This window comes from Engystomops pustulosus, chromosome 3 (genome assembly GCF_040894005.1).
Source record: "Engystomops pustulosus chromosome 3, aEngPut4.maternal, whole genome shotgun sequence".
Classification (NCBI taxonomy): domain Eukaryota; kingdom Metazoa; phylum Chordata; class Amphibia; order Anura; family Leptodactylidae; genus Engystomops; species Engystomops pustulosus.
In genome coordinates, this window is record NC_092413.1 from 39,250,801 (window position 1) to 39,277,788 (window position 26,988).

General features: G+C 40.9%; 1 long non-coding RNA gene across 1 annotated transcript in view; it reads right to left on the bottom strand.

Annotated features, from left to right (window-relative positions):
• Positions 1-18,901: 18,901 nt before the first annotated feature.
• The window catches only part of LOC140120454 (uncharacterized), a 43,946-nt gene continuing 35,859 nt past the window's right edge, over positions 18,902-26,988 (bottom strand). The window contains exon 3 of the long non-coding RNA XR_011853799.1: positions 18,902-19,174. This is a non-coding gene — a long non-coding RNA (uncharacterized lncRNA). The remainder of the gene's footprint in view (positions 19,175-26,988) is intronic.

Genomic DNA, 26,988 nt, shown 5'->3' on the forward strand with positions numbered 1-26,988 from the left:
TGTGGGGGCACAGTGCAGTCAGTTGTAGTGTGAGGGGTATATATGATATATGTGGGGGCACAGTGTGGTCAGTTGTGGTGTGAGGGGTATATATGATATATGTGGGGCACAGTGTGTACAGTTGTCGTGTGAGGGGTATATATGATATATGTGGGGGCACAGTGTGGTCAGTTGTGGTGTGAGGGGTATATATGATATATGTGGGGTACAGTGTGGTCAGTTGTGGTGTGAGGGGTATATATGATATATGTGGGGTACAGTGTGGTCAGTTGTGGTGTGAGCAGTATATATGATACATGTGGGGGGCACAATGTGGTCAGTTGTGGTGTGAGGGGTATATATGATATATGTGAGGGCACAGTGGGGTCAGTTGTGGTGTGAGGGGTATATATGATATATGTGGGGGCACAAAGTGGTCAGTTGTGGTGTGAGGGGTATATATGATATATGTGGGGGCACAAAGTGGTCAGTTGTGGTGTGACCGTCAGGTGTGAGGAGTACATAGGATGATGTCAACCATGTTTGTTTTATAAACCCGCAGAGATAGAGTCATGGATGGAAGAAGTCTCCTGAAAGATCAGACAGGAGGGAAGAGACAACGTCAGGGACGTCAATAGGTAAGTGATTGGATGACACTGCGGCCTCTGTGTAGGACCTGTATATACTACTATATGGTCACTATATGGTGGTACATACTGGTCTGTGTGTAGGTTATCATATAGTATTGCAGTATTATCCAGTCATTATGTAGTGGTGATAATCAGGATGTAATGTTATTATTTGGGCCTGGTAAGAGGTGTCATTAGTGATATTGTCCTGTGCTGGTTGGGGTTTGTATAATAATAATATGGCGGTAAAGATCATCAGTAAATGGAGTATATACTTGGTAAATTATTGGTAATTCTGGTCTGTGTATAGAGTTTGTGCACATTATCAGGATGTTGGTATTATCTTTATGTCGTGGTGATGCTGTGTGCTGCGTTTTGGAGGGATCATTTATAAATAGCAGCGCTATTGTCTGGAATACTGGTCTTATGGTAGTTTTAATTGGTTACAGTATTGTGGTATCATTATTTTATAATAGTATGGCGGGAGTATTTTTTGGTTTCTAATATCTCTAGAGCTTTTTAACAGTATAACTATGTGGTATCTTTTTTACTTATATTGTTGTGGGAGGGGGCCCCGCATTGGCTGCCGAGCTGGGGGGGCCCCATCCTAAATGAGGTGCTCCATACCGCTGGGACCCTTAATCTGGCCCTGACCGTAGGACTGCTGGACCAAGCTTACAGCAGTCCCCTGTATTCATGAGGAGGTGGTCAGAAGCGTTCACCTCTCCTCAGCTTCTCCCCTAGACCGCTTCATGCTGCAGTCACCACCTCCTTGGACCTCCCCCTCATGAATATGGCAGACCACTTTAAGCTTGGTCCAGCATTTGGACGGCTATGTAAAACCTAGCGATTTAACACTGCCACTACAGGGGCAGGGCTAGGGAGCTACTTACCTTAGTAACTGCTCCTAGAGGGTTTATTTCGGGTGACAGTCCCTCTTTGAGAAGAAATGAGTAATCACTCAACAACATCTGTAAACTAGACGACGGCCGTTTCATGCAGGTTGAACTTCTTCATGCACTTCTTCAGGTGGCTGAAAGAAGGGCACCAAGAATTAAGAAGGAGCCATCGTTTCATTGGAAATCACCACTGCTTGTCCTCTCTCCCTTTGTTTTGGTGTATGTTTTAAACAATAAAGAAGCCAGATATTCAGAAAGGACATCTTTAAGCCAAAGGAGTCCAATCTGTGTTGAGCAGGGAAGTCAGAAAAACTATTTGCATGTTATTTTTTAGTATTTCTATCTGGGCTAGTTGCTTTGTCATACCTGTAGTCCTGTAGACCTGTCCCTCATATCATACTGTCAGGATTTGAACTACACGCAGGATTTAACAAAGAAATTTGTGTCGCAAACCACGAACTTGCACCGGGAAGAAGATGGTGAACTCCGGCAGACCTCAGCGGGGAAGCGACACATGCAGGAACTCGGGCACACGATCTTCATGAATCGCCGTAGTTGTCGATTCCGTCTGACAACGCACCTCGGGGATCGCGCAGGGACCAGGTAAGTAAATGTTCCCCATTGTGAGAATAAATTTGCTAACAGTCAGAATCTGAACTATACACTATATATATCTACAATCTCTGTCAATTTACACAATCATTGCTGTATCTGATATGCACATCATCTAGTCATATGGCTTCAGATTTGCTAAGAAGGATTGTGGCTCCATCCAACCTGTGATGAAGAAGAAAGATAAAAGAGATGATAAGAGGGTGAAAGAGAGAAACTATTCATAAAGAAAAGGAAAAGTTACACTAAAATGGAAATGAAGGTAAAAAGAATGGAGAAAATAAGAAGGCAGGGAAAGGGAAGGGTAGCAAATGACGGAGGAGAAATGATGGAAAAGGGAAGGGACAAAGAAGGGAGAGAATGAAGAAAAAAGAAAGGAAGGGTATAATGCACCTTTATGACTCATACAATGCAACTTTCCGATTAGCGCCGCATTTAACAGGGGTTTTTGGCGCACGCAATCGAATTTTGCCGCATCGGCGCCGTCTTTCACATGACACAAAATGGGGGGCAGACCGTCGGACAATCCAACGGATTCGGACAATGCACAGGATTTAACATCGTAATGTCGCAAGACATGCACTCACATACACGGGAAGAAGAAGGTGAACTCCAGCGGACCTCAGCGGGGAAGCAACACATGCAGGATCTCAGGCGCACAATGTTGGTGAATCGCACCGGACTTCATCTTCATCTGACCGTCTGGATCGGGGATCGCGACAGGACCAGTTGAGTAAATGTACCCCAATATCTCTTATATTCTGATCTCTTCTGTGATTTTGGTTTTCCTTTGTATGTTTAGTGGGGCATTTTATTGTAGAATCCCTGACAACTGCTCCACATATGAAGAAAGTTGCATGAAAAATTGTAAAATTACAAAAAATGAATAAAAAATATTTTAAAAAAAAAAAAGAAAAATTGTAAAATTATGAAAATCCTTAAAGGGAACTTGTCATCTGGAGCGCATTTTCTGGCTCCCCCACGTCCCCATAAAGAATAGTGTACACATTGCCAAAGTGTTTTTATAATACAACTGTGTTTTTCTATAAAAGAAAATTTAGTTAAAAGTTAACTTTTTTCTCTGGTAAAGAGTGTCCTGTGACCCATCATAGTTGCCAATGAGGAGGTCTATTTCAAAGGGATATGGGAGGGAGATGGGTGTTTTTTAAATTTGAAATAGATGCACGACGGAGCGGTTTCCCAAGGGTGGGGAAGGGGTGCTTCTCACTAGCCACTCCTATGGGACATGGGACACTGCTCTGCAGAGAAAAAGATAAACTTTCATCTAACTTTTCTTTTTATTGGACAAAGCCAGTTTTGTTATAAAAACACTATTCTCTAAGGGGACATGGGGGAGCCAGAAAAAGAGCACCGGATGACAGGTTCCCTTTAAGCTATTCATGTTATTGACAAATGATTCATGTTAGAAACCCAAAAACTGGGGGCCCATAAAACAGGTTTTGACATCACAGGTCAGTGAAATAGAAGTGTCCCCACCATCCTAAGGACCTATTGACTTCTCATCAACATCTGAACACTCGACTGAATTCTGATTTTTCAGTTTTTTTTTGTTTTAAACAGACTTCTATTTCACATTTCTCCTCAGTTAATGTTCTTCAATGCAATAATTATAGGTGTTAGGCATAATAAAAAAAAGTTATCGAAAGTGACTATGTATGAAAGGAGAGATGTTAATCTGTCTTTTATTCATAAACTTAATTGTACATAGAAAAAAAGCTCTCACCAGACATTTACATAAGCCACAAAGCTCATCACTTACAAAAGAGATCTTTTCATTAATAACCGGCAGGTAATATTCATACTGCAGATATTCTGCCTCTATCACTATGACATTTAATAAAAGGCTCCATTTTCCCTTTGCTCCAGTATATAACACTATCACGTCATGTTCCCTGTGTGATTGCTTCGCCAAGACATCAGTTGGAGACTTTTGACACTTTTCACTTCTCATAGGTTAAATGTTGAAATAATTGTATTAAATTAATAATGTGCATCAGCATTGAAGTTTAGTTCTCTTTGATCTTATATTTTTATTTTTTCAGTAAAAGGGATTGTCCATGTGATGGGTAATACATATCTGGCGGGCGAAAGTAAAAGGCAATGCTTCGCTTTCTCAAGTAGATATTGTTTAATGGAACGGGAGCGCACCAGTGTTATGTCAATGTTAAAAAAATGTAAAAGAGTGATGTAAATAAATAATAATAATAAAGCCCATATTCACACCACAGTCTTCGGGATTCCTGTCCTTGTGCTCCATACAGTAGTCCAAGAGGGGCATTTATTATTTTGGGTGCAGGGTGGCGCTAGAACTCTTCTATATTTTTCAGTGGGATGCAGGTTTGTGGCACGGGATTAATGAATTGACCCACGGACAGAAAGATTTCGAACTCCCTAGATCTGCTTTTTTTTGTGCCATTAAAAGCGCCATGTTGGAAAAATAGAAACGCCATTTATCTGAGGGTAATGATAAAGCTAGCAGTTTATCATTGCTACAAATGGGGTAGAGCTAAAGTAAGCAGCTCCTAGTGTGTTTTTTGGGGTGACAGGTCCTCTTCAAAGTATATTCAAAATATCCACTTGCAAGGTTGCAGGGTTTCTAGGACACTTTTTTTTTTTACCTTTTTTAAATTTTTTGCTTCATGCAAATTCACTGTACAATTTGGTTGACCAATTTGTTTAAAAATTTCAACAGAGCAATGAAACTTTAGGGGAAAAATATAAAATATATTGTGGTTCCTCAGGTTCCAGTATCTAAACTGGCTTTTCTTGGTCTTCGTAATTTTAAATCACATCAAAAAATGGAAATTTGTACTCGGGTCACACCAGTAGTCCAGTAGTCATCTAGTTCACTGGTGTGAAGGATCCTGATTCCTAAAAATCTATGTATATCCCACCCATCACAATTTTAATCTAGGCCAGTCAGGGACTAACGCCTACTTTAAAGGTCATACTAAATGTGTCATCCCTACCTTGAGTACCACCCTGCACCACTCAAGTGTCAGACGGGATACAAAATGCTAAAAGTTATTTTCTGGATGATATGCTGCCCCCATTCAACACGTCATATAGTTTTGCATCACAGGGAATTTTCTTGTTGTCTGTTAGTCTTTGTCTAGAACATGTCTAGTCACCATCCACCATATTGCATCCAGGGAAAGTTTTGTCAATGGTAAGTTGATCATATAGAATATTGAAGAAGACCAGGATGTCCTCAGAAATCAATAAAAAAAGTAGAAAAAAGTTTTTTTCAGATCACAAGACAAATATGCAGATCGCCACTCTCGGACGCTCGGATCCAATTTGAAGTGAAGGAGAAAAAGGTTGTGTTCCGCACCAGATGCAGGTTAAAATCCTAAATTTTATTGTTCGTCCATCTTGTCAAAATTCAAGTACAGCACATATTGACCAGATTTTGGTGAAAAACACAACAATTGGCCTATACATTTCATGCGTATAGTACACCCAAACTCATGGCTGACTATACGCCTGAAAGCCTTAGGCCAATTGTTATTTTTTTTTCACCAAAATTTGCTCTATACGTGCCGTACATATGTCCCCTTATGGCCGTATGAATGTAGCCTTATGTAAAGATTTTTGATCTTTGGTGTTCAATATGTGCAATTTACCAAGCAGAATACTGTCACAAATAAGGGCCATTAGGGGCTAAGGATTCAATTTTCTGCTATGGATGCACTGGTCCCTATCCAGAACACTGATGGGGAAAACTCAGTTTTTTCACAAAATATTATTTGCAAAAGGCAAAATAAGATTTTAATTTTTTTCATTTATATTAGAGGGAAAAATGTTATCAATTTGGATGTTAAGTCATCAAACTTTAGAGAACCTTTTGGTTACTATGACTACTGCGCACATCAATTACCCAGAAAAATAATAAACAGACCAATTATACCGAATTTATAGTGCACAGAAATAATCATGATGGAGAGAGATGGGTAACGGCATTGAAGAATATTCTGAATGTAGTGTCCTTGATATTTAGCCAATGACATATTCATTTTCTCCTTGTAATTTGCAAGATTCCCACAGAGTAACACTCATTCATCAGCTGTAATTATTCCGTCAATTCAGTCTTTGATTAGAACAATTTTTGCTGAATTATAAAGACACTTCTCGATGAAAAAGAAATCCTGGCAGAGCTAGAAGACGGCCTTTTACTGCACAATGTGGTTCATAAGGTCACATCTTCTGAATCTGGTGCCTGGAACAAGTTTATACAAACTATCATTAATGGGACCATGTACTGCCACGTTTATTAATGAATGTGTGGATCAGGAGTGGCGGACTAGAGCAACCTATAATTAGATCTTCATGTTGTATGTTACCCTGGTGAGTAATACATTAGTAGGGATTGCACGCAACTTCTTCTTATTTTTATGTTTTGCCGTAATTGATGGCAACCGTCCCACGTAAAGTACTGAATGCCTCTGTGATAAACATATTATATGTACAGTATCTATCACTGTTACATCTATAATATATTATGTATAGTGTGGAACTGAAGTAAAAAAGAAACAGCATACAAATTTCTAGATATCGCAGGAAGAAGAAGAAGAGAGCGGAGAATATGATGTCAAACATAGATTTACCATGAGATCTTGTAAATTATCTATTGACAGCTAGATGTGGGAGTGGAAAAACTGAGCAGGGAGGAGGTGTGGCTGGGGAGGAGGTGTGGCTGGGGAGGAGGCGAGGCTGGGGGAGGAGCAGCATAATTGTGCAGTACCAGACTGAGCTGTCTGCTGTGAGATGGGAGGGGGGACTTGCTGGAACTTGTAGATGAGGTTTGTGTATGTTAAGAGAAATTGCAAATGCTAATAACATATCTCATTGGATTGCTGATCAATTTGGCCAGCGACATAAAGGGAAGTGCTGTTAGTCCTTGTCTTCTTTGGATTTTGCTGCTGTATATTAATTTAATATTCTATCAGTTCTTTATTTATAGAGATCCAGTCATAGTTATCTTAATGGGTCTAAGAAACAATGGACAGGAGCACTATGACTATTGTTTTGAGACATAGCAACTTGTAAAAATCCAAATGGGTTGCTGCACTACTAGGTGCTTCATGCCAACTTTGTCTTCTAGATTGTGAGGACCACTGCAATGACACCTATTGACTGTGCTTACACAATGCTAATGTCATAGCTCATTAACACCTCCATATACTTTCATTGGCTTGCTGGCAGCAGACGAGTAAATCTCTTGTACTGAATAGAGAATTCTGGCAAAGTGGTAGTATGGCAGAGGTGCAAGGACATCCTATCCCTTGATATATTGGATCACTTGATCCTTATATAAAAAAACCAGAGCAATCCATACATTATTACAATAAAACTGTCATCTATTGCTGAAAATCGGTAAGGAAAAAACAAAAAAAAACAATCTTTAGAGATAATAGAATGTGACAATTATAGGATCTGTGGACATCTGTGATGCTGGAATGAAATCTCTGAATGAAACGTGCGCAGATGTTACAAATTGGTTTCTGAATATCAAGCAGCAGATTATACAATGGAGGAAAACTCAATCCAATTGTATGAAAACTATACACCAATAATAATACCTCTAGAAACTTTAATCAGATTCTATTAAAACCAAATACAATACTATACACATAACATAGATGGCATTCACTAATTAACACTGGAAAATCTCTTTAATTACAGTAACTGCAGTGTTCCCCTTAAGCCTTATGTATAATTTTCTAATGATGCTATGGCTATAGTATATAGTCTGACATACTGGGGCAGATTTATTTACCCGGCCCATTCGCCCATTCACTAAGGTAGTTCCTCCGCCGTCCACCAGGTGACGCTGCTGCGCTGAAGAGCATCGGAATGCACTGGAATACACCGAGCCGGGCTTAGTGAAGGTAAGTGCAATTTTCGCAACACATTTTTTTTTATTTAAATGCAGCGTTTTTTTCGAATCCGTTGGGTTTTCGTTCGCCCACGCCCCCCCGATTTCCGTCGCGTGCATGTCGGCGCCGATGCGCCACAATCCGATCGCGTGCGCCAAAATCCCAGGGCAATTCAGGGGAAATCGGTGCAAATCGGAAAAATTCGGGTAACACATCGGGAAAACGCAAATCGGGCCGTTACGAAATGACGCCCACTGTTTTGAAATTTCTTTCTCTGGACGAGCAAGGGTTAAGGCTCGCACAACTTCAGAGCCCTGCCTTTCTCATCTAGAGCACTCTGATTAATACCCTCTTTTACTGGTCATGCAATTGTCTTGCTAGCTCTCTGGCATGATTCTTGCTATTCCTGCATACTTCTGTTTTTTCCATATTGGCATTTGTCCTTGACTATTCTCCTGTGTAGTCGATTTTGTGCTTTACTCGCTATTTTGTTGTGACCCAGATTGTTGACCTTTCCTTTGCGTTATTCGTTTTTCTTATGTGTCGACACTTTGGCGCAGGGAAGGACCAATGCCACTGGCCACTGCTTAGAGTGGATCCGGTAAGCAGGCAGGGACTGTGTGGTGGGCTCAGAATTAGGGCTCACTGTTCTTATCTGTGTCCTATCCCATTACAGCACGGCTATGAGGACAGTTAATTAAACATGTTATGCCTTGAGAAGCAACAATTCTATGTGCTATAGAGCCTAATATATCAGTATCTGAAAGGATCGTTCCCCTTTAAAACAAACAAATGTGATACCAGGAAGTAGTGAAGTTATTTTATAATGACTCCAAAAATATTTAATACAGTGCAATAAGATCCATGCAGCATGCGCTGAATATTTTTTCATAAGAATTTGAGAAATTTATGAAATGTCCTATAAATGCCTGTTCTGTTATTGATGTAATGCTCCAGGCTTTTAGTTGAGATGAATATGTGCTGTAAATGCTTTTTTAAAACACTGGTACAATTGATTTCCATGGCAGCACATGCAGTCGTTCTCCTCTACGTGCTGCCATTCTTACCTTGACACACCTGACATGATGACAGAAATGGGGGTTTTTACATCTCTTGCCCTTGTGGACAAAACATAGTTATTATCCCACATTGGGGCTTATTTACTAAAGGTCACAGAGCGCACTTTTGTCAGACTGTGTGCCGTTTTCGGGTATTACACAACTTGGAAACGTATTTAGCAAGTGTCTATGCTGGGATTTTGGTGCACAAGATCGATTTTTGGCGCAGCTGCACTGGCTTCCATTTGACACAATCTAGGGGCGTGCCGCAAGGCGAACCGACTGATTCGGACTGAGCGCAGGATTTCACTTTCAAATTATGTCGCAAGACCAAGCACTTAGATGCACCACTAAAATGAAGGTGATCTCTGTCAGACCTAAGCTGGGACACATGCAGGAAATCGGGCGCACGATCTTAGTGAATCGCGCTAATGCACTTTCGATGAACTCCAGTGGACAGGTAAGTAAATGTGCCCCAATGGGGCTCATTTACTTACCCGGTCCTGTCTCGATCCAGCGGCGCGTTCTCAGACGAGGATTCGGGTCTTCCGGCTATTCACTAAGGTCGTGCGCCCGATGTCCACCAGGTGTCGCTGCTGCGCCGAGTTCCGCCGGAGTTCGCCATACTATTCCTGGTGCATGTAAGGAAAATAGCGCAATTTTTCTGAATCCGTAGGGTTTTCCGACGGCCACACCCCCCGTTTTTCATCACATTCAAGCCGGCGCCGATGCAACACAATCCGATCGCGTGTGTTAAAAACCCGGGGCAATTCGGCGCAAAACGGTAAAATTCGGAAAACCTGGCGGACCCTTAGTAAATGTGTCCCATTGTGTCTAAATTCTGATACCTAGTATTGGATACATGAGTATTGGAATACATATTTTCAGAATCCAACCGTACAGGCTGTCCTTTATATTATCCATTTTTCCCATTAGTTACTGTAATTCAGGCCAGAACCAAATACAAGTTTGTGCATTAGGAAAAACATAGTTTTTTACCATGTAAAATGACAGTTTTCAACAGAAACCGTTCTCTGACATATTGCGTAACCTTTTTAAAAGCGCAAAAACTATATATAAAGCTGCCAAAAATACACACAACACAAACGACCCTTCATGAACTCGGTTTAATGTTTTGCTGTCACCATGAATATAATAATTCCTCTGCTTCTCTGCCCCTGTCATTCTGACAGAAGAGCAAAGGCAGAAAAATCCTCAAACGTCACTGGGTTTAGATGGGCAACTCAGATTATAATCCCAATAAAGAATTATTCTCAGCACATTGAAGTTTATTATCAGAATGTTCTAATTCTAATACATTATTAATGTATCACTGTCCCTGTGGTTCTCTTTTACAGACTTCAGCCTGACCGTTACCATATCATGAATAACAGTCCAGACATTACAAATGATGAAAACTCCACGCAAAATTAAGTATCAGTCAAATAAATGGACCCATGAGGGGCACTGTGCTCTTACGTAAACGTAAATCACAAAAAATTGTTAAAGGGACACTGTCAGCAACGCTAAACTACTAAGAAATTTCCTTTTTAGAATTCTCTCTTTTAATTTTAAATCATGCTTGTTTACCCATAAAAAATCTCCTCCAAAGTTGTATGCAAATGAGCTGAGAAGAGTCATATTTGCGGCACATCATTTGTGGAGGCTTCAGGACGAACGTCATTTCAGGTGTCCATTTCTTGGGCTCTATAGTAATTAGAACCATGGTATATGGTATTATATTAAAATCCCTTTCACACAAAAGACGGCCTCACAGTTTGCGGCTGGATATAGAAGCCTATGGCGCCCGGCTTTGGTATGGTGACCACATGTGTCAAAGTGCAGAACCAAAGTGTTCTCACTTTTTTTTGGTTTATTCCTTTTCCCAGAGTTTCCCAAGTTCTTGTTGGTGTGCTCTACCATTCTAATGATCATCTTACAGACATGTTTTTGATCTGGTAGTGACTGAGAGAAGCGGTGATGCCGGAGCCCACAGCTGAAGCCTGGATATAGATTGACAATGTTTTTTTTCCTTTCCGGCCTGTATAGGTGCATTGGGAAACATATTCCTGTTAAGAAGTCAACTCACTAAAGGAACCAATATTTATATTACGAACTGTTTTTTCTGGTAATACTGTTGACTTTGGCGGATAGCATTTCTCAGTTTGTAATTGTGGGGATTGAGGACTATGAAATATACAGCTGTCTTTAGGGCTTCCAAGATGGATGATCATCTTCACTAAAACCAGCTTCTACTGCCCGCTGACAGACCTCTGCCAGGTAGTCAGGTTCCTGCCAGTCCCCTGTAACATATAGCCTGCCAGCCCCCTGTTAGTAATAGCCTGCTAGCCCCCTGTAAGTAATAGCCTGCCAGCCCCCTGTAAGTAATAGCCTGCCAGCCCCCTGTAAGTAATAGCCTGCCAGCCCCCTGTAAGTAATAGCCTGCCAACCCCCTGTAAGTATATATTGCCGGTAAAAAAAAATAAACTGACTACTCACCATTCCTGTTTAAAGTGACCACACTCCCACCACACCTTTACAGCTCTGGGAAGACACTTAAGACCTGAACTTCTAGGGAAACGTCCTTTTTGGGCAAGCCAGCGCCGATTCCTTTACAAGCGTTCCAGGTAGGAGAGCAACGCACCCTTCCTGGATGGAATTCGTTTATTACTCACCATTCCGACGGCTTGGGCAGCTCCTCTTCATCTTCATGCTGCAGGTCCGCAACAGCCTGGGGCCGCGCCTCTTCTGTCTTCAGCCCCAGGTCCGCGACAGCTCATGTGCGCATGGCCTGGCCGCCGCACTCTATGATGACAGCAGCGGCTGACATCACAGTTCTGCGCCGCCCGGGCTGTGCGCATGAAGCTGTCACGCATGAAGCCACAGAACTGTAGTGGACCTGCAGCATGAAGATGAAGAGGAGCCGCCTGGGCCATCGGAATGGTGAGTAGTCAGTTTATTTTTTTTGTATATCCGAGTATAAGCCGAGTGGGGAATTTTCAGCACAAAAATTGTGCTGAAAAACTCGGCTTATACTCGAGTATATATGGTATCTGGTAATAAGAACATTTAATCATTCAAAGGTAAAAATCTTTTAAACAGAATTTTAAAGAGCAATATCAAGTCCTTATGTATACTGGACTTGATATAAGGACACAACTTTGCACTAAAATCATGTAAAAAGATGAAGCCAGCATTTTTTAGTCCTTTCCTTACGGGCCCTTTTCCATTTTTCCATTTCTGTTTTTTACTCTCCTCTTTTATATATACTAAAATATAATCTACTTTATATTTCTGCAACTATAAATCTATCTATAATTCTATATTATCTTTCATATTTCTCATCTATCCTTAATCTACCTATAATCTGTCTATCTCCTATAAAATTTTCCTACATTCCCATATTATGGATTGCCTTACCATACTACTGTGTGTAACTGTCAGGATCAGTGGATCCTCTGGACCACCGCGGGAGATGGAACTAGCCGACACCTGGGACCGGAATCCAAGTGGCACCTGGTTTTCACCAGAGACCGCCGCAAAGCAGGTTGGACTTGCTGCGACAGGATACCACCAGGTCGTTCACAGGCGCGACCAGCCCGCGGTGGCAGTCGAGGTCGAGGTACCTTAGCAGAAGACAATCTCGTAGTCAGGTCCAGGCTCGGGGTCAGGGCAGGCGGCAGAGATGCAAGGTCAAGTCCAAATCCGGGGTCAGCAACAGGAGGTCCAGGCAGGTGGGAACGGGAACACAGGCACACGGAACACAGCAACATGGAGGAACTCAGGTAACACGGCTACACAGGACTCGGGAGCGGAGACACACAGGAACGCAGGAATACACAGGAACGCAGGAATACACAGGAACGCAGGAATAATCACCAGGAAGCTTTCTCTTAGGTTGTGAGGCACAAAGAACCAGCAGGGGACACAGGCCCTTTAAATTTTCGGCAGGAGCCGCGTGCGTGCCCTAGGAGGTCGGGACAAGCACGCACTGCAGTCCGGGGAAGAGCAGGAGCCGGGAGAGGTAAGTGAGGAGACCGGGCTGCAGCGGGGGCACACGGAGGAGCACGGATGCGCCCGCGATCCGAGACAGGGATCGCGGGAGCACCCGTGACAGTAACTACAAAGTGTTATTATTGTTCAGGGCTAAAGGGAGCCTGTTACCGACTGTGACTGTTCATAAAATAGTTTTATTTCGGGCCCAGTTTTTAGTTTTGCCCAGGGCCCCACATTGTCTAAAACCGGCCCTGTCTGTGTTCACTTGTACTTTCCATTTATATTATGAAAAGTTAGTCATTATTAAAACCATTATTTGCACATGAAAAGAATTTGAATACAATTTGTTATCAATAACGTTGGTAATGTATTTTATTTCTTGTCTTTACAGAAATTTATATAAAACAAATTCTGCCATTTATACATCTTAAATGGCAGCCAGAATGTAGTGATGCAAATCTATTAAATTCTCCAAATTATCCATAAATAATTATGTAAATTCTGCCTTTAGAAGTTGTTCAGGGAGGTAAACCATGAAACATTGGTCCATGAGCTAAATGATCTTTACACATGACCAGCAATACTCTGCTTAATCCTTTCCCTCACCAAACATCCCGCCGACCTGATACACATATTAATGAGTACTAATATGATCATTTTAATATAGATTCTAATTAAAATGATATTTTTTGAGATATTTCACTCTTTTTCAAACTTTAATCTTATTATGAGGATAATTTTTATATGCATTAAAAAATGAAGTAACAGTATTGTAAGTAAATAGGTATCTTTCATATATTCCATTCAGAGGAAGAACAGAAAGTAATGTCACATACATCAATTTAGACCCAGATGTAAGTTGTAATTTTTTCAGTATTGAAGACTATGCATGTATTACATTTTACACGAATTGAAGTCTATGCATATATTTTGTCATACCACCAGTCAAAGTAAATGAGATGTGAAAGCTGAAAAATAATATTTTCATGGTTAATTCGATTTAGATTGTGAGGTGCTGCAGAGTAATATATTACTGATAAAGCAGAGCTAGGGCTCTCTCTATATTTTGTTTGTGGTAAACAAACAACACTACGCAAATATATACCAGTCGTAGATCCTGGTGTTGCCCAGGACAGTAAATAACTGCTCCTAGCTATAACAAAATAGAATGGGTTAACAAAAAATATTTTCTCTATCTAGATATACACTGATAGAAAGGCAACAGTGACTCAAATCGCCACCCGTTACAACCAAGGTAGGCAGAAGAGCATCTCTGAACGCACAGTACGTCAAACTTTGAGGCAGATGGGCTACAGCAGCAGAAGACCACACCGGGTGCCACTCCTTTCAGCTAAGAACAGGAAACTGAGGCTACAATTTGCACAAGCTCATCGAAATTGGACAGTAGAAGATTGGAAAAACATTGCCTGGTCTGATGAGTCTCGATTTCTGCTGCGACATTCGGATGGTAGGGTCAGAATTTGGCGTCAACAACATGAAAGCATGGATCCATCCTGCCTTGTATCAACGGTTCAGGCTGGTGGTGGTGGTGTCATGGTGTGGGGGATATTTTTTTGGCACTCTTTGGGCCCCTTGGTACCAATTGAGCATTGTTGCAACGCCACAGCCTACCTGAGTATTGTTGCTGACCATGTACATCCCTTTATGACCACAATGTACCCAACATCTGATGGCTACTTTCAGCAGGATAATGCGCCATGTCATAAAGCTGGAATCATCTCAGACTGGTTTCTTGAACATGACAATGAGGTCACTGTACTCAAATGGCCTCCACAGTCACCAGGTCCTTAATCCAATAGAGCATCTTTGGAATGTGGTGGAACGGGAGATTCGCATCATGGATGTGCAGCCGACAAATCTGCGGCAACTGTGTGATGCCATCATGTCAATATGGACCAAAATCTCTGAGGAGCTTCCAGCACCTTGTTGAATCTATGCCACGAAGAATTGAGGCAGTTCTGAAGGCAAAAGGGGTTCCAACCCGTTACTAGCATGGTGTACCTAATAAAGTGGCCGGTGAGTGTATATATATAAAACAGAAAGACCCATACATCGACATTATACATTTTAATATTGGTAGCTAATGTTATACATGCAGGTGTAAGCCTCAGATAACCTATAGTTATATATGGCTGCTTATACTTTGCCGTAATTTGTACAATCCTATAGTTAAGGCAAAAAAATAATACCAAAGTAACCAGCTCCTGGTTCCTGCGTTGCACCAATAGTTGCTATGTTTGCGACGTGTGCCCAGCTACTAGTGCTGGGGGTCCAATCTTGGGTCCCCTTGGACCACGTGAAAACCCATGGTTCAAATAGATCATGGATTAGCCAATCCCCTGCTAATCCCAGTCAGTGACAGGTGCCACAGATCAAAACAAACAGCATGATGTGAGTGCCAGGAGCCTGAGCAGGGTAATTGGACTTTTTTGTTTTTTTTGCCCCCTTTATCCTGTCCCCTAATGGGTTTTTCAGAACTCCTGGAAAATCTCCTTAAATGTATTTCAACTTATTTCCACAACTATTATAACTAACTATTGAGCTTAATAATAAGACAGTATACTGTAAACTCCCAAGGAGCTAAAATCCTCTCATTTATCCTCAGGTCTCTGCAAGGGATTAAGAGCTTTAAATGAAAATTCCAGCCAAAACTAAGTTTTGCTTGTTGCCATTTGTCAGTCTCAGATATTCGGCCTGGCTTATGTATCCAGTCATCCAGCTCACTTCATGTGTTGGCAAAGGAAACTGTAATCTTTGTGGTGGAGGTGCCAGGACAAGGAACCAGGGCTGATAGTGTAAGATCAATGGAGCATCGAAACCATAAAGTATTTTAGTAACCACTTTCAAATGGGACCTAAAGGGTTTATACCAAGTGTGCATTTCATCCCCTATCCTCAGAATAAGGGATAACAAGTCGATTGGTAAGAAGACTGGACCCCCAGCAATCCGGAGAACGGAGGTCTCATTCTCACTAGCGTGACACATTCTTGACCTCCGTTTTCCGTGGGTTCAGTCTCATGATCCTATAGATAGAGGATAAAATGTAAACTAGGTACAACCCTCTTCATTGGTACTGGATTAGATTATTATAGATTATGTTATTCGAAGTACTGAATCAGATTCTGAATTAGACGGTTTATACAGTTTTATTTTTAATAAAAATATATAACCTTAGAGAATATCTCCTTTTTTACACACATTGGTGCTCATTTACTAAGGTTTGCAGATAACACTTTTGTCGGACTGTTTGCCGCTTTCGGGGATTGCACTGCTTGGACGAGTATTTAATGGGTGTATGCGCTGGGATTGTGCCGCATGCGATTGGATTGTGGCGCAGCTGCTCTGGCTTCCAATCCGACAGAAATTGGGGGGCGTGCCATTGGACTATCCGACTGATTCCGTCTGAGCGCGGAATTTAATTTTCACAATGGCACAGATTTACTTACACGGGCCTGTCGCGATCCCATGGGGCGTTGTCCGACGAGGATTCGGGTCCATCGCGATTCACTAAGATCGTGCGTCCGAATTCCTGCATGTGTGGATGCTGCGCCAAGGTCTGCCGGAGTCCACCTGCTTCTTCCCGGTGCATGTGAGTGCTTGATCTTGCAACACAAATCCTTTTTAAATTCTGCGGTTTGTCCAAATCCATCGGGTTGTCTGACAGCCCGCCCCACCCCACCCCCCATTTCTGTTGCGGGCAAGCCGGCGCCAATGAGCCAAAATCCGAACGCGTGCACCAAAATCCCGGGGCAATTCGCCGCAAAACAGAAATATTTGGGAAACCCGACGAAAGTGCGACGTTCGGACCCTTGGTAAATGAGCCCCATTGTGTCGCAAGTCAATGCATTTAAATGCACCACAAGGTGAACTCCCGCGGACCTGAGCGGGGAAGCGACACAAGCAGGATATCGGGTGCACGATCTTAGTGAATCACGGCACAGTGCATTATCGTCGGAAAATGCACTTTCGGTGAACTCCAGCGGCCGCGTAAGTAAATGAGCCCCAATGCATCGTGTAACGACCTTAGGGTCACACTTTGAACTTTAAAAGATCAAGTTTAAGCTGAATTCTGTGTTCACACAAGTCAATCACATAAGCACGAAGCGTGAGAACTATCACAAATCCATAATTGTGAAATGACCGAAATGTTACTTCATTGATTGTGAGGTCTTCGAGAAACATCATAATATTAAAGCATGGAGCACTAAGAGGACCTGAATAATTTTCTTCTTTTCACTGTAGTGGTCATTACTTCTCAATGTTTGGTTCTATGTAGCTGTATTTACTATTGCTTTCATGTCTGTCTATGCCTTCCAAAAGTCTAGTAATATCTTGTATTGTCTGAATGTGCTTCTATTTTTGTACCTATTGCTACCAAACAATAAAACTCAGGATGTTTCCTCAGGCCATGAAAACATAGAGCACAAAAGCTGAAGAATATTAGTAGACATTCTGCTGCGCATCCTGCCACAAATGTAAATGTTGTAATTCAATCCATTATGTTACTATTACTACAAATAGCTGGCACTTAGCCACTAGGGATTTCATTGTGGATAACCCACAGCAGTTAAGTCCTCTGTATCCCTTGCCTAATGAAACTGTAGATGTAACTGTATATTTCATACCAACATTTCTATACTGGGTCAGTTTCCTTACTTTATTTTATTATTTAAATGTTCTTTTCTCTCCACACCTGCGCTGAGTGGGTGGGCAGATCTATGACCAATCAAATGTCTCTCCCCAACTGTGGCACCTCCTCTTTTACAGCATGGTGAGAAATTATAAAACCGTCCTTCTGTCTCTCAGTTTACAAAGCATTTATTTTAGAAGTTAACTTTGGTAGATTTTTGGGGATTGAGGGAGAGGTGTGAACATAAACAGGGAAAGGTAATTGACTAAGGTGGGTAGTTGTGTGTGGCCAATGGAAGGCTGAGTGGTCACCTCCTGTGTCTCGAGGCGGTAAGGACCAGATTACTATAGAAATGTCATAACCAAAGTCAGCAAGCTGAGTTATGAGCTTATGACAAACTTTAACTATTTGTATCCCTTTAGCAGGTACTTCCTCACTGATTCTATTCCACTTTTTTTTCTTGAACTCCCACCATTCCTGAGCCATCAGTGACATTAGTTTTGGCAAAGGACAGAACAAACGCAGACAGTGAGCGCTTAAACTATGCCCACCCAGCTGTCTCTATCTACTTGCTTACCCTATCCTAGACAGTAGGCGACAACTGGTCGATGTTCCCTTCCTACGGCAAAGTGAAAATACAGAAAGAAAAAACAGGAAAATGGTCGTACAAATATTGGTCAAAACCAAGAAGACAAACACAGTCCAGAATCACAAGATGGTCAGAGGACAAGCAAGAGTAAGGTCAAAAAGTACAGACATCCAGAAAATGCTTTCAAAGTCCAAAAACTTATAGCACTGGTCGAGACCAGTGCCTTGACATATAAACAAACCAAAAAAACAGGATAAGAAAGGGGAGGAGGCATTTATCCATCACATCTAGCTTAACCGTGTACAGACCAGAACAAAGTCAACAGGAGACAGATGGTGGAAATCATTTAAGACAGCAATGAGAGATGTAAGGAAGTGTTCAGACTAGTGCAGAACAGAATGCAAACTAAATGCAAAATCACACTCAGCACTTATTTTCTGCCACACAGAGGTTTTATCGGTTAAAGCCAGAAAATTGTCCAAAAAGGGCAGAAATTGTTAAAACAACTCTAGTCTGTATCAAAAAACTTTTTAGGTCTGGTCTGTTGAACTAAACAGTTTATTTTTTTTAATGAATTTACAAGCCTGAGCACACCATAGCGTCATGCCTAAAGTCGCATTTATTTACATATCAACTTTTAAAGAATAACTACTGGGGGGAACTGGAAAAGGTCACCTTTCTGACTACCTGCCAAGTTGACTTTTTTCTGTACATTTTAGTCATCCTCAAAAGAGCACAGTGATTGATATTTCACATTTCCTGTCAGATGGTCGAATTTTTTTTTTTATTGCAATGATTTATGATCGACGGGTCACACAGCTGGGATTTTTGGAGGCCGCTTGATGGAACTCAAAGTTAAATCTGTCATGGGAACAAAAAGGAAAGGTCACCAAAGTTAAACAAAATGAGTCAAACATGAAAATGCAAAAGTTTTCATTAAAATGAATGATTTATTAATATTTTAGTAGTATCTCTAGTTATTTCCCCGAATAATCAACTAACATGTTACATTAATTTGCAATAAAAAGGTCAGTCTAGTTATTGTGAGTGTTCACAATAACCACTTATTTGTGTGTCATTAGGCAAAGGTTTTCAAGGATTTTTCTTTTTAGATAAATTATTAAATTACTTTGATTTAATGCAGTGTCAAGATAAGGTTTGATGAAAGGAAAGCATTGTGCCGAGATTCATTTCCTGAATTTGCGTAGTATGATACAAGCTTTTTGAATCTTTTCTTATTTAGGTATACAGGCAGTACCCGGGTTACATACAAGATAGGTTCTGTAGGTTTGTTCTTAAGTTGAGTTTGTATGTAAGTCGGAACTGTATACTTTATTATTGTAAAAAAATTATTGTGAGACCAGTCAAAAATTTTTTGGTCTCTGTGACAATTGGATTTAAAAAATTTTGGATTGTCATAAGAACCAGGATTAACAATAAATCTTAATTACAGGCACCATTGCTAACTGTTACAGCTGATTATTGTAGCCTTGAACTAAAGTACAGTAAATTACCAACATGCAGAGGTCCGTTTGTAACTAGGAGTCGTATGTAAGTCAGGTGTTCTTAAGTAGGGGACCGCCTGTATTTCTTTTTTAAATAAGCAAACTAAGTTATAAAAAATAGAGTTTTGGCTTATAAATACTGATGTAAAATACTGAAAACATAATGGGGGTTTACAAGGGTCCAAACACCGCATTTCTGTTTTTCTGACTTTTTACCGTTTTGCCCTGAATCGTCCCGGCTTTTAGGCGCACGTGGGCGGATTGTGGCGCATCGGGGCTGGCTTGCATTCGACACAATTCAGGGGGTGTGGACATTGGACAACCAAACTGGTTCGGACAAACTGCGGAATTTATAAAGCAAATTGTGTTGCAAGATCAGCCCTCACATGCACCGGGAAGAAGCAGGTGAACTCCGGCGGACCTCAGCGGGGGAAGCATGCAGGAAATTGGACCCACGATCTTAGTGAATCGCGGCAGCTCCGAATTCCGACATTCCGGATCGCCGGCGTCAATGGGACGGGTAAGTAAATGTGCCCCACTGACTGTGTGAAAGTGCCCTTAAAGGAAATCTGCCATTTGTTTTAATATATTATGAACCAACCATAACTTGAGAATGCTGTAGCTACATTGATGCAGAAACATCTGAACTGAGTGTTTTGCTCAAAAAAAAATCATAAAATTCAGGACCTTGGGAAAGCTGGGTGCTGACTGGCTGCCGTACATTAACACATTACTTTACACATACCTGAACTGTCTAGACAGGACTAATCAATCTGAGCTAGATGACTCATACACAACAACTGGGGGATGGTGCAATGATTGATTACTTCTGCCTTTCAGGGACAACCCATTCTGCTTATTCTGCAGTGCATAAGTGGAGAGCACCAGGGCAGCCACAGCAGCGCCAGAGCCTAATTATCATAATTGTATAATTGTCTTTTCAGCAAAATCACTCAGTTTAGGGATTAAAAAGGATATGTTTCAATTATGATTTTGGCTTAAATATACTAATGCTATACTTTAAGTGACCCTAAAGGGGTTGTACCAAGTATTAGTGTTATTGGTAGGGGTTCAACTGCTAGGTCCCCCATCATTTGCAAGTATCATTTGCATCATTCTCAGTAATGTAATGAAGTTTCGAGTTGAGCATGCATCCTACTAGGGTCAGACTGGCTCATCACTGTGCCAATAAAAACACTGGAGGGCCCTGAGCCCTATCAGCCCCGCCCCGGCCATGTGCTGGCTCTGCCCTCGCCGGACGTGTCGGGACTCCAACTCTATCTATGTCCGCAGAGGACACAGATAGAGTTAAATAACTGAATGGTGCATCATCACTGTTCCCCTGTAGCTGTGATGCCAGCAGGCGCAGAGTGATGATGTCATCATCTGCCTAATTAAATCTTATGCAAAAAAAGAGATCTGCACAACTTAATGGTATAAAGTATCAATAAAGAGAAATATATTATATCCAACACACAAAAAATAGATAACAAATATAGAAGAGATAATGAAAGTGTACAAAAGTCAAAAAGATAAATATACCACACAACAAGAATCAAGACACTTAAAAACACTAAAAAGTACCTAAGTACATAGAAAAAGGAGTCTATGTGAAGTCTAAACACCAAATTCCTCACAACATTGCAAGCATATGGTGAAGATATTTCCTCTAAGAGCCGATACCAACAATCAAATAAGGGATGCAACCATGTCCTATTAGCACCTCATTGTATATAAAAGTATATTGTACTATCCTATGGTTATGATGGTAGAAGAAAAGATCAAAGGGAACAGCCTAGAATAATGATTGAACGGGCGCAAAGTTAATGAATTGAAATAAATACCCAATGGGGTAGTGAAGAAGTGAGCACATTGGAGCACATGGTGACATAAGCCCCACTCAAACATGCACTAAAACAATAAAATAAATAGACACAACACCAAAAGTTTAGTGGAATAAATTGGCCGCGATGTTTATTAAAAGGTAACCATAAAATATTTAATAATTAAAACTCCATAAATAATTAAATAATACAAACAATACATTACATAATATTTAACATACATCAAATCAAAAATCACAAGTATTTAATAAATTAAACCAAGTCTCCCCAGCAACGGCTGGGAGACATAACTCCCACTAATAAACACCGCGACGATAGTAGCATAAAGTTAATAATAGGGCGGGCCGGGCGGGGCGCTTCAAACAGTTTCTTCTTGCAGACTGGCCCAGATCACCGGCGACTGCTTCTTATAAAGGTAAGGCTACAGAACTATTAGCCAATTAGAAATACGCCTACTCAAACTACTCCAGCAACAATGATTTCATTGCTCCAGCCCATAACCAATCCGGGCTGAGCATACCCAGCTAGTATAGTAACAACGATTTCATTGCTCCAGCCCATAACCAATCAAAGCTGAGCTTACCTCAGGCCCTCAGAACCTGAACAAGTTAGCAGTAACCAGGCAAAAACCTGCCAAAAAGCGGGAAATATATACTTCCCGATTAACCATTTAAGTACCACCACATAAACCAATACCATATGAATAAAATGTAATATATGGGGGCTATGTCACCATGCGTCCCCTTCACCAATGTTCCAGGGGGCCCTAAACATTTACTAAGGGTCCGTTGGACACATTTTCCTCGGGTTTCACGACTTTTTCTGTTTTGTGCTGAATTGCACAGGGGTTTTTGGCGCACACGATCGGATTATGGCGTTGGCTTTCATGCGACACAAATTGGGGGGGGCGCGGCCGTCAGACAACTGGCTGATTCGAACAAACCTCGGAATTTAAAAACTAAATTGTGTCACAAGATCAGCACTCACATACACCGGGAAGAAGATGGTGAACTCTGGCGGACCTGAGCGGGGAAGCGACACATGCAGGAAATTGGACGCATGATCTTAGTGATTTGCGGCAGCTCCGACTCCACATTGGACATTCCGGATCGGCAGCGTCAACGGGATGGGTAAGTAAATGTGCCCCATTGTATGTTATTCTATGCGCACGTGTACAAGATGGATAGGCAGCGCAACTCTTGCGCGGTATACCACTACTGAATGTCTTAGAATGTGCATGCGTCAAAGATGTTACCTAGCAACCATTTGTTTGCGTTATCCAACCACATAACAAGTATGTACCAAAACGCCGTATCACATGCAGATAAATGATTCAAAATAACAACCCACAACCCAAAAGTATAATGTGACACCTATTTAAAGGAACAAAGTCACCATGGGAAACGGTGAGCAATGAGCCCACATCATAACATATCATCCAACAACAGATTCTTAAAGGAGTAGGCATATGACAAAATACGAAATGCATGCATAGAAAAAAATTGTATGGCTCGGTTCTCACACAGTATAACAATATTGAATAGTTAATGATGTCCATGTGTAAAACATGCCATCTAACACCAATTTATTAGCAAAATACTGTCACATAATATTATTTCTTATTAAATATGAGCCAAAATAAACTCCAAAAAGCGATTATATATAAGTTATAGGTAAGGAAACCTTTTTAAGGAGAGATGCATTAACGCATCTGCAGAAGAATAAAACTATATTCAGATATATATATTCACATTATAACAAATTGCTCAGTAGCAACCTATCTAAAAGGTAGCAAAATTAGGGTTCAGATGGATAGCAGCCAGATAAGATCAGTAGGAATAAGATAAAATAATCTTTTATTAGTCCCACAGTGGGGAAATTCACAATCAATCAATAATCAATCCCCAAGATGTATTCAGTAAAAGGAATACGTTGCATATGTTCCAAAGAAAAATCCTGATGATATGTAGTATCTACAAACTCATGCGTTTAGAAAAAAAAAATTCCCAAATTGTTCCCAAGATGCCAAGGATTAAAGACAAATTTTTCCTAAAATATAGTTCCTCTTTGATTCATGGAAGTCATCAGAAAGACACATCAGATTAGAGGTCATATAGCAGAGACATCAGAATAGAGATATCTCCTAGTCTTGGAAAAACCAGACAGAGAGAACCTACATATGGAGTTCCTAAGGACACCATCATAATGGGTGCATTATTTAGAATTCATCACTGTCCTTGGTTAATTGTACTTGTGAAGGGAAGCCGGAGCAGCCCATCAATTGAGCCAAGCATGCAGATACCAAAACACTTGGCAAGAGGTAAGTATATTCAATGTGATATGACCAGTAAGAGTCATTAATGATAATCGGATACCAGAGGAAAAATAGGATGAGTACAACAAAATCCATATAGAAAATGCTCCTAGTTGTGATGAAAAAAGGAGGAATTGTGAAAATAAAGAAAAGCATCAATGTACGGCCTGGATGGATAAGTGGATGGGCCACAATATGGGTGGGGGGTGTATAAGAGGGGGTCCAATATATGGGGGGTATGAGAGGGGGCCCACAATACGGTGGGGTACAAGAGGGGGCCCACAATATAGTGTGGTATGTGAGGGGACCCATACTATGGGGTGTATGAGAAGTCCCACAATTTGGGAGGTATGAGAGGGGGCTACAATATAAGGGAGAGATGAGAGGGGACACAATATGAGGAGGAGATGACAGCCACAATGTGAGGAGGAGATGAGGGGCCACGATATGAGGGGGAAATGAAAGGTCACAATATGACAGGGAACTTAGAAGATGATGGGCCACAATATGAGGAGAAAGTGAGAGATCACAATATGAGGAGGAGATAAGAAGGTCTACAATATAATAGGGAGCTGAGGGGCCACATAATGACAGGGAGGTGAGAGGTCACAATATGAGGGAAGAAGAGAGTTAGCTAAACGATGTCCTTGGCAATTCTATCCCATAGAATCAAATAGATTTTCGAACCTGCCCCTTCAATAAATTATTGAGAAGGGTATCCAATTCTAGGGAACCCCCCACCAGTCTGATTATTATCCACGATCCTCAGAATAGAATGTGACAATAATACTTGGTAACTTTAAGGTTTCATATTCTGCTTAGTATTTAGCATCAGTATTTTTAAGCCAAAACCAGAGGTGGATCCTACAGGGACCTGCCATGTGAAAAAAGCTGTATGCTCGCCCAGCTGAGTGAGCATACAGCTGCGTGATGGAGAGGAGGAGGGGTGAGTGCTGCTCACCCCTCCCCTCCCTTTAGGGTGGCATGGTGCCCGGCCTTAAACAGGGTAAGCATGCTTTATCTTTTTCCTGTGCAGGGTACAGTATCGTGGCACACGTGTGTGGTCACTGTACCACCATCGGGCACCATAACCTTCTATGGGGATCTATATCCAGCCAGATGTACGTCCCTACAAAAGCAGTGTCAAAGGGGCCTTACACTGTGATTTTTTTTCCCATTTAATAGATGTTGCCGCCAAATATGCCATGTACTCCTAGCCTTACACATAACCCTTAGTGACCAGCTTTATCTCATTAATGTATTATTTTTGACCATTATGTGCAATGAAGGTAGCACAGGAAAGGAGTATTTTTCAGTTTGGGGAATCCGCTGCAGGGAGTTGTGGCTCAGTCCCTGGGAAAATGTCAAACAGTTTAGATCCTGTCCTTATAAGGAATAGTCTCAGGAGCTACAACACTCAGGTTACAAAGGAGAGACTGATCCAGGGAGCTACTATTTCTCAGATTTGGAAATGACTTGAGGCTATATTGGCTGTATTGTATATGTCTATGTTATTCCTAATTATTAAGTAACACCAGGTTGAACTTGATGGACCTTTGTGTTGTACAGCCTTGTATGTATAATATATATCTTAAGAGAAGTTTTACTGTCAAACCTTCAAAGTATATTAGACGTATAATCAGGATCAGAGTAATTATAATCCTCATATTATAAGGCAACTCTGTGCTTCTCTTTAGTTCTGCTTATGCAAAGGAGAAACAAAAAACAACACAAAAACTCATGTTTTTTTTTGCAAAATCATGTTTTTTTTGATAATAAGAAACATACACTCTTTGTAAACCAAAAGTACATTTTTATATATGGTTTTCCACATACGTCTTTCTATGTATTTTGGTAAATCTAACACATGTACAGATATCTATGGTGTTATGGACTCCCAATACCAATGGATGTAGTTTATAGAATAGAGACAGAAAAAATAAAGAGAATCCACATGTGTATATACAGGCGGTCCCCTACTTAAGAACACCTGACTTACATATGACCTCTAGTTATAAACGGACCTCTGGATGTTGGCAATTTACTGTCAGGAAAAAAACAGGTCAAAACCAAGATGCCAGCACAGAAACGCGAGGCAAGAGAATATTCAAGTGAACAAGCAGAGATCAGGTACACAGAAAAGCAGGTGGCAGTAGCAAACACACAAGTATCAGAAAACTGTGAAATAAGCAGCACACTCTGATAGAACTGGGCAAAATATAAAGGGAGTAATGGACACCACCCCCTGCAGCTGACTGATTCATCTACCATGCTTATCTGGGAAATGTGCTCTCTTTAATGGCCTGATCCAAGATATCCCCTTTAACTCCTGTAAGTGCTGTACTCATATGGGTATGTTGATAGAAAATCCCACTGGGGGCAATAATAGTAGAAACTTTATTAATAGTCATGATATTAATCTCAGCATACCGGTGTGATTATTACTATCCTGAATTCATTATGGACTAATGAAAAGAACATTTCTTCAATTTGATTTATTTTTATTGCCTCCGAATGTGTTCATTAGAACTAGAGCTGATTATAAGCAGCCAATATTAATGAGGAAATTACCTCTGACAATGGAAGTTACATGCAACAAATTGGGAAACACTTTTTTCCGGTATTATCACAATGAAACACAAGGGAGAAGTCTCTGAACTAATTAATCAGAAATAATTCATCATAATCAGTAATACGATTCAATCAGAGAATGTATTTGAAGAGTTGTCAGACAAATAGAGTACAAGAACAGTACTGCCCTAGTGTAACACCAAAAGTTCTGACCCGACCAAAGGTCCAAGGCCTGGTTTTAAAAGTATTATATACTCCTGATATGGATGAACACATTTAATTGTATCATGGTAAGAAGCACACAGCTATATTACTTTTGTAACTCAGTATTGTATAGGAAATCTACCATAAATATTAAGCATCCGTGGACAAACCAGGGACACTTACTCATAGATCCAGGCACCGTGACTGTGGTAATCTTCTTATATTTGTTATCCATGT